Source organism: Gossypium hirsutum, chromosome D09, assembly GCF_007990345.1.
Source record: "Gossypium hirsutum isolate 1008001.06 chromosome D09, Gossypium_hirsutum_v2.1, whole genome shotgun sequence".
Classification (NCBI taxonomy): Eukaryota; Viridiplantae; Streptophyta; class Magnoliopsida; order Malvales; family Malvaceae; genus Gossypium; species Gossypium hirsutum.
In genome coordinates, this window is record NC_053445.1 from 18,517,016 (window position 1) to 18,525,772 (window position 8,757).

Consider the following 8,757-nt stretch of genomic DNA (forward strand, 5'->3'; position numbering starts at 1 on the left):
AGTTTTTGGAGCCGCAGCCGGGGACTGTTTTAAAAAAAAGCCATTATTTGTGAATCTATTTTTACATTTTGGTTTATTTATTTTCCTATTTAAATCTTTACTTACTTAATCTTTCTGTGATTATTTCAGGTGTTTATGAGTATTGACCAGATTATCGACTTACTCCCTGTGGACCCTGAAATAGAACAAACCTTTCGACAGTGAAGAAGACAAGCGAACCATAGAAGGATCGAACAGATAAACTTTGAGAATATAAATCAAGGAAAGGGAGCACACCTTGCTCAGAATCCTATCCTTATTTCTGATGATAAGGATAGAGCTTTACGATAGTATACCGTGCCAGTATTTAACGATCTTAATCTGGGTATTAGGAGACCCGAAATTGAGGTACAACAATTTGAGCTGAATCCAGTCATGTTCCAGATGCTTCAGACTTTGAGCCAATTCAGTGGAATGCCTACTGAAGATCCTCATTTTCACTTAAGACTATTTGTGGATGTGAGCTATTCTTTCAAGTTTGCCGGAGTACCCGAATATGCATTACGACTAAAGTTGTTCCCATATTCGCTAAGGGACAGAGCTCGTGCCTGGTTGAACTCATTGCCACTAAACTCCATTTCTACATGGCAAGAGTTAGCTGAGAGATTCCTCATAAAGTATTTCCCATTGAGCAAGGATGCCAAGTTGAGGAATGAGATCACTGCCTTCCAACAAATGGATGATGAGTCTCTGTATGAGGCATGGGAAAGCTACAAAGAGTTATTACGAAAGTGCCCTCATCATGGAATCCCACATTGCATTCAACTTGAGACATTCTATATTCGTCTCAACGCTCACATGAGGATGGTAGTGGATGCCTCTGCTAATGGTGTTCTCCTTTCTAAGTCTTATAATGAGGCTTACAAAATTATTGAGAAGATTGGCAGCAACAATTATCAATGGCCAACCAATCGAGCAGCGTCAGGCAAACGAGTCGCTGGAATACATGAAGTGGACGCTCTCACTTTACTCGCATCCCAAGTATGTTCAATATCCTCAATGCTTAAGAATCTTACCACTAATGAGTCTAACAGTTTTGCATCCCAACCACCTAACCAATTTGAGAATATAGCCTGTGTTATTGTGAGGAAGGACATTTGTTTGAAGAATGTCCATCAAACCCTGAATCTGTATATTACATGGGTAACCAAAACCAAAACTGAGGGAGGCAAGGACTCTAATCCAACTTTTATAACTCATCGTGGCAAAATCACCTGAATTTTTCTTAGAGTAACCAATGGGCTGGAACCAGTAGCACTTACGCCCAACCTAGACCAACTCAGCCGCCTAGTTTTCCCCAACAAGTTCAGAAACCAACCCAAGCAGAACCATCCAATAGCTTAGAGAATTTATTGAAGGCATACATGGTGAAAAATAATGCCACTCTAAGGAATTTGGAGAATCAAGTGGGCCAGCTTGCTACTAAACTCAAGAACGGACCACAAGGTGCTCTACCTAGTGACACAGAGAATCTGAGAAATCTAGAAAGGAACATTGTAAAGAGTTGAGATTGAGGAGTGGGAAGATAGTAGAGCCCAACACTGTCGAAGTTGAAAAGGAGCTAGCTAACGCTCAAGATTCAGAAGAAGTTCAACCAAGTGTTGAAATTCCAATTTCACCAGAACCAGAATCTGCAAAACCCGACAAAGTAACCTCAGGACCAGCTAATTCTTATGAACTAACAATGTCGTTAGATGTAGAATTAACGCCAAAGATGAATCAACCAGAATCAGTCCTAATAATGAAAACACCACCACCCTACCCTCAAAGACTTCAGAAACAGAAGCAGAAGATTCAATTTAATAAGTTCCTTGACGTACTCAAGTAACTTCACATCAACATCTCGTTGGTTGAAGCACTTGAGCAAATGCCGAATTACGTCAAGTTCATGAAAGATATCTTGTCTAAGAAACAAAAACTTGGAGAATTTGAGACTGTAGCTCTGACGAAGGAATGTAGTGCATATCTTCAAGACAAACTACCCCAAAATTGAAGGATCTTGGATGTTTTACCATACCGTGCAACATTGGAGCAACATATTGTAGTAAGGCATTATGTGACTTGGATGTAAGTATCAGCTTGATGCCTATGTCAATATTTAGGAAGTTGGCGATAGGAGAAGTTAGACCAACTACAGTTACGCTTCAACTAGCAGATCGATCCTTAGCACATCTAGAAGGAAAAATCGATGACGTATTAGTACGTGTAGATAAGTTTATCTTCCCTGTTGACTTTGTAATTCTAGATTTTGAAGCAGCCAAAGAAGTAGCAATCATCCTAGGAAGGCCGTTCCTAGCAACTGGAAAGACCCTTATTGATGTGCAGAAGGGCGAGCTCACTATGCGTGTTCAAGGTGATCAGGTAACATTTAACGTCTTTAAGTCTATGCGATTTCCTGACACAATGGATGATTGGTCTACAGTGTTCGATTTAGAGGATTTAATAGTGGAAAAAGAACTCAACTGTGTTAAGGACCCACTAGGAAGAATTTTAACATCAAATCCTCCAAATGATGAAGAGGAGGATGAATACTTAGCTTTGCTAGAAGCTAATCAAAGGGGATTTAATCCGCAATCTCATTTTGAAACTTTGGAGTTAGAAAAGAGGGACTATTATCAACCAAAAGCGTCGATCGAGGAGCCACCTCAATTAGAACTCAAGGTATTACCTTCTCATTTAAAATACGTTTATTTAGGTAACGCTTCTACTCTGCCTGTGATTGTTTCAGTAGAATTGACCACTAAGCAAGAAGAGAAACTTATCTTATTTCTGAAACAATTTAAGAAGGCCATCAGATGGACCATAACCGATATTCGCGGCATTAGTCCATCTGTATGAATGCACAAGATTATCCTGGAAGATGACAAAAAAGGGACGACCAATGGACAATGAAGACTGAACCCCATCATGAAAGACGTAGTAAAAAAAGAGATCATCAAGTGGTTAGATGCATGCATCTTCTATCCCATCTCAAACAGTTCATGGGTAAGCCCGGTCCAGTGCGTGCCAAAAAAAGGAGGTATCACGATCGTAGAGAACGAGAACAATGAGTGGATACCAACTAGAACGGTTACGGGATGGAGAATCTGTATTGATTATCAGAAGCTGAACAAGGTGACTATGAAAGATAACTTTCCTTTGTCATTCTTGGACCAGATGCTAGATAGACTCACAGGACAAGATTACTAATGTTTTATCGATGGATACTCAGGGTATAAAAAAATTACAGTAACTCCAGAACATCAACACAAAATGACATTCACCTACTCGTACGGTACGTTTGCATTTAGACGCATGCCATCTGGTTTATGTAATGCACCTGCTACATTTCAAAGATGTATGATGTCTATTTTTACTGACATGGTTGAGAAATATTTGGAATTTTTTATGGACGATTTTTCAGTATTCGGAGATGCTTACGATGATTGCTTAACCAATTTAACTAAGGTGCTAAGGCGATGCGAAGAAACGAATCTCATACTCAACTGGGAAATGTGCCATTTGATGGTACGAGAAGAAGTTGTTCTAGGGCATCGGATAACGAGACATGGGATCGAGGTAGACAAAGTAAAGGTAGATGTTATTGAGAAACTCCCACCTCCAACATCTGTAAAGGGTGTGAGGAGCTTTTTGGGCCACACCAATTTTTATTGAAGATTTATGAAGGACTTCTCCAAAGTTGCTAAACCCTTATGCAAATTATTGAAGAAGGACGCTATATTCAATTATGATAAGGAATGCTTAAAAGTCTTCAACGATTTGAAGAGTCGATTAGTCACGGCACCCATAATCGTCACAGCATATTGGGATTTGCCATTCAAATTGATGTGTGGCGCAAGTGACTTCGCAATTGGAGCTGTCTTGGGCCAGCGAAGGAACAAAGTTTTTCATCCCATCTACTACGCAAGTCAAACCCTAACAGGAGCTCAACTGAATTATACGGTAACAGAAAAAGAATTACTTACTATTGTGTTTGCTTTCGACAAGTTTCGATCTTATCTGGTAGGTACCAAAGTGACTGTCTATATGGACCACTCAGAAATTAAGTATTTACTTATGAGGAAAGACACTAAGCCGAGACTGATCCGATGGGTACTTCTACTTTAAGAGTTCGATCTAAAAATTCAAGATCGAAAGGGAGTCAAAAATCAAGTAGCAGATCACTTGTCCAAATTGGAGCCACAAGAAGGGAATTCTCCTCTAATACCAATTTAGGAGACATTTCCAGACGAACATATCCTAAAGGTAAATCATGTTCATAATACCCATTGGTTTGCTGATATTGATAACTATTTAACTTGTGTTTTGATGCTAATTGATAAGACGTATCAACAAAGGAAAAAGTTTCTTCACGATGTGAAGTACTATTTCTAGGAAGAGTCATATGTGTTTAAAAAATGTGCAGATCAGATGATCAGGAGATGCGTGGTAGAAGATGAAATACCGAAGATTTTATACCACTGTCACTCAACTCCAAGAGCGGGACATTTTAGAGGTACACGTACAGCGGCCAAAGTATTGCAAGCCGAATTCTTTTGGCCAACACTATTCAAGAATGCATATGCTTACGTGAAGAGCTGTGGTCAATGTCAAAGGGTTGGAAATGTCACCAACAGAAATAAGACGACTTGAACAAACATCATTGAGGTAGAGTTGTTTGATGTATGGGGTATTGACTTTCTTGGTCCTTTTCCTCCGTCTTGCGATCACAAGTACATACTAGTAGTAGTAGACTATGTGTCTAAGTGGGTCGAGGCTGAGGCATATCTGACAAATGATGCTAATGTTGTGATGAAGTTTCTGCAGAAGCATGTGTTCACAAGGTTTGGAACCCCAAGAGCTATCATCAGTGATGAAGGGTCCCACTTTGTGAACAAGTGGTTAAAATGGTTATTAGACAAGCGCGAAGTGAAACACAAGGTTGAAACAGCTTACCATCCGCAGAAAAATGGGCAAGCTGAATTGGCAAATAAAGAGATCAAAGGCATACTTGAGAAGGTAGTCTGCCCGAACCGATGAGATTGGTCCACAAGATTAGATGATGCTTTATGGGCTTACAGAAAAACATACAAGACACCGTTAGGGATGTCACCCTATAGGTTGGTCTTTGGGAAAGTCTACCATCTACCATTAGAGTTAGAGCACAAAGCTTACTAGGCTCTTCAACAGCTTAATTTGGATCCTAAGCTTGGAAAAGAGAAACGGATGTTCCAACTCAATGAGTTAGAAGAGTTCCTAATGTTCTCATATGAAACTGCCAAATTACTTAAAGAAAGACTCAAGAAATGACATGACAACCACATTCGAGTTCGAGAATTTGAAGCAGGTCAACAAGTCTTGTTGTTCAATTCCATATTGAAGTTCTTTCTAGGTAAGCTAAAATCATGTTGGTTTGGTCCATTTAGAATTCATCAAGTCTATCCATACGGATTTGTTGAACTCCAAGGTGAAGGAGGTAATTTCCGAGTTAATGCTCAACGCCTGAAACATTATTGGGGAGATAAAATTGAACGGGATAAAACCTCGTTCATTTTATCTGATACTTAATTTTTCATTTTTTTGAATAAATGATTTAGGGTATATTTTCGGGTAAATTATGTTTAAATAAATTATGTCTAGGAGATTGGAACTCAAGTGGAACCGTTTGTGACCCCTCCAATCTTTCCTGGGAATTTATTTTGACATAATTTTCCAAGAAATTATCCCCTAAATGGAAAAATAAATTTTTAGTTTCAAATAAAAGGGTCAATTTTGATCCAAGTTTTAATTTGCAACTCAATTTTAATTTTTCATTAAGTCTAGGGACTTAATTGAATTATTTTTAAAATTTAGTCGCTCTTTTCGTAAATAATTAAAAAAACTAGGTGTATTTCTTTGTGAATATTTTCAAAAAGCATCTAGAATAAATATCTTTAATATTATTAATAATTTGATAAAATTTAATATATAATTATATTATTTATAATTTATATATTAATTTTTATCAACTTAGCTTAGAATTAGGATTAATTAGGAATTTTTTTATTTCTGCACAATAAAATAAGAGATTGGAATCAAAAGTAAATATGGACAAGTAGTAAAGTCTAAAGTGTGGCAATAGGTACATACATGTCTAGGATTGGATCTAGGAAGAGCTTAGTACTTAAGCAGTCAAATTGACTCACCTCCTCTTTTCTGGAATCCTACCTGGTGTATAGTATCTATTCACTTTAAACAATGAGGACATTGTTCATTTTAAGTTGAGGGGACCGAAAATTGAAATTATTTCCACTCAAAATAAAAATTTTCTTTTAATTATGAATATGATATATTTTTATTCAATAAATTTGAATTTTGTTAAGTATGCTAAATTTAAGTATGAATAAAATTTGATTATTTCAATAAATTGTTATGTTAGCTTAATAATGACATGAAATGTATTTCTAATAAAGCATGCAAATCATAACATAAAATTTTAGTTCTTTAGGAAAGTTAGGCATGCATGACAGTTTAAGTCTTTAGAATTGACTTAGTAGTTTCTTGAGGCAAAATCCTAGGAAGCATGGAACGTTGAAAATGATTTAGGCAACTGTTGTTTGGACCGTTTGAGCCTTTCAAGCCAACCATGATGAAATTTTTATTCTTTGAAACCCAAATTTGAGACTTTATGGCCTAATTTTATTTGAACCCTTACTAAGTTAGCTATCACTTTTCTTAATTATCTTAAAAATATCTCAAACACTAGACTCAGTACTATTCAGAGTATTCCTTGAAAATAAGTTTGGGGGAGTTGCAAAGAAGTATGAAATGCTCTAAAAATTGTAGTACATGGAGTAAAATACTCGAAAAAAAAGCATATGTACTTGAACTAAATTGCACTAAAGAGCATGTGAAAAGGAAAAAAAAGTTGATATATTGAAGGTAATTATTTTGAAAGGTCAGATACAAGCTGAGTCTAGGGTTTTTTTAAACCTAAAATTATCTATCTTTTACCTACCCCTAAGCCCAGCCACGTTACAACCTTGTTAAAGACCTATTGATTCAAAGTTTCAATGTTACCTACATTGTTGGAGAGAAATTGCTCAATTCAACATATAAAGACATCAGTTAAGCTTAATGATTGTAGTTTTATTTTGAATAAGGGATTAAAACCAAATTGGTAGGAATTAACATGTCATTATTAAGAAACATTTAGTCTAATTTTGCTATTGTAGTGATTGTTGAGATTAATTTGAACGATATATATACTTGAGTAGCATAATTATCAAATTTCTTGTTTTTGAGCATAAGTATATTGATTTCATGATTTTGGGAAGAATGTTATTCTGAAGGATTTTTTCAAAAAGTGTTTCCGAGAAAATTCTCTTCAAATTTGTACATCACTCGGGATGAGCAATGAATTAAGTTCGGGGTGTGGAAACACAAAAATTTATGTGTTTTTACATGCCCTTTTTAACTTAAAATCATGCTATTTCGGTTAAATTCTTGTCGAAAAATAATTAAATATTATAAAATAATTAAATTATGTTAAAAATATGAACATGATGAATTTTAATTAATTTTATAGTTAATTTTGATTAATTTTGAGTATTTTCGACATATTCGCAAAAAGGGCGAAAATTGGCTCGGTAAAGAATGCTCGAATAATAAAACTGAGAAGCAATTTGAAGCATCGAGGAAAATTTATTTCCAGCCTAAGATGGTCCAGAAATGTGCATTAATTAATTTTAATTTATTCCCAATTTAATTTGGGCTAAATAAATTATTATTAATTAATTATGGAAAAAAGGGTCCAGTTGAACCGCATTGGTTGAACCGAATCTAGTGAACCAAACCAGCCACCAATTAGGCTACCTAGAACCGTCCATATGCTGACCCAAATTAGCATTTTAGCTGACTAAATAAGCTTGCAAAGAAGCCCTTGAATAACTTTCAACAATGCATTCAAATCCCTCCAAAAAATGAGGCTTTATGAATTTTCCCCAGGCTATTTTTAGCAAAGTTGAATCTCTCAACTTTGCCATGTGTGTGGCCGGCCAAGGGGGGTCTCTTTGGCCGATGGAATTTTCTATTTTCAGCAGCCAAAATCAGCTATAAAAGTCACCCCTTGCTGATCATTCAACTCATCCCTCACACTCTCATTCTCTCTTCTCCTCTCTCATTTTCTCTCAACTTTTCCTTCCCATTTTCTCTTTTGTTCAAGTGTCGATTTCTTCTCTTGGGAAAGAGATCCTAATCAGCAATCTTTTAGCAGCAATTAAAGTGTTCATAAGCCACCTTGATAGCTGAGGAGAATAGAGTATGAAGAACGGAGAACTCAGTCAAGCCACGGAGAAACACCGGATTTGCTTCTTGCTCCCTATCTCTTTAAATTTTGTAGTTGTTTTGACAAACATGTTTATAAATATTTATGGTATTTAAATGGTTATTTTAATAAATCTAGCTTGAATTTAATCTGTGTTGGGTTGATTATATTTTGCCTGCTTAAATTATTAAAATTGTGTTTGTGTTGTTATAGGTCTCGGTAAGATGCTTGATTAAGTAAAAACATGCCTAAGTTATTCTTGCAATCTTAACTGTTAGATAACTAATGAATTAATTATTAAATCATATTGAAATTGTAATTAGTCAACACAATACTTAATCAGTGCATGTTTATTCTTCTAAGGTAGCTGAAGTTAATTTAGCATTGTATTTGGCGATACATATGCCTTGCATAACTTGCAAGATTATTGTGAT

The 8,757-nt window shown here is 36.0% G+C and overlaps 1 non-coding gene across 1 annotated transcript; it reads right to left on the reverse strand.

Annotated features, from left to right (window-relative positions):
- Positions 1-681: 681 nt before the first annotated feature.
- LOC121221438 (small nucleolar RNA R71) lies at positions 682-788 on the reverse strand. Its single transcript, XR_005918829.1, has one exon. It is a non-coding gene; the product is annotated as a small nucleolar RNA R71 (small nucleolar RNA).
- Between the last annotated feature and the right edge of the window lie 7,969 nt (positions 789-8,757).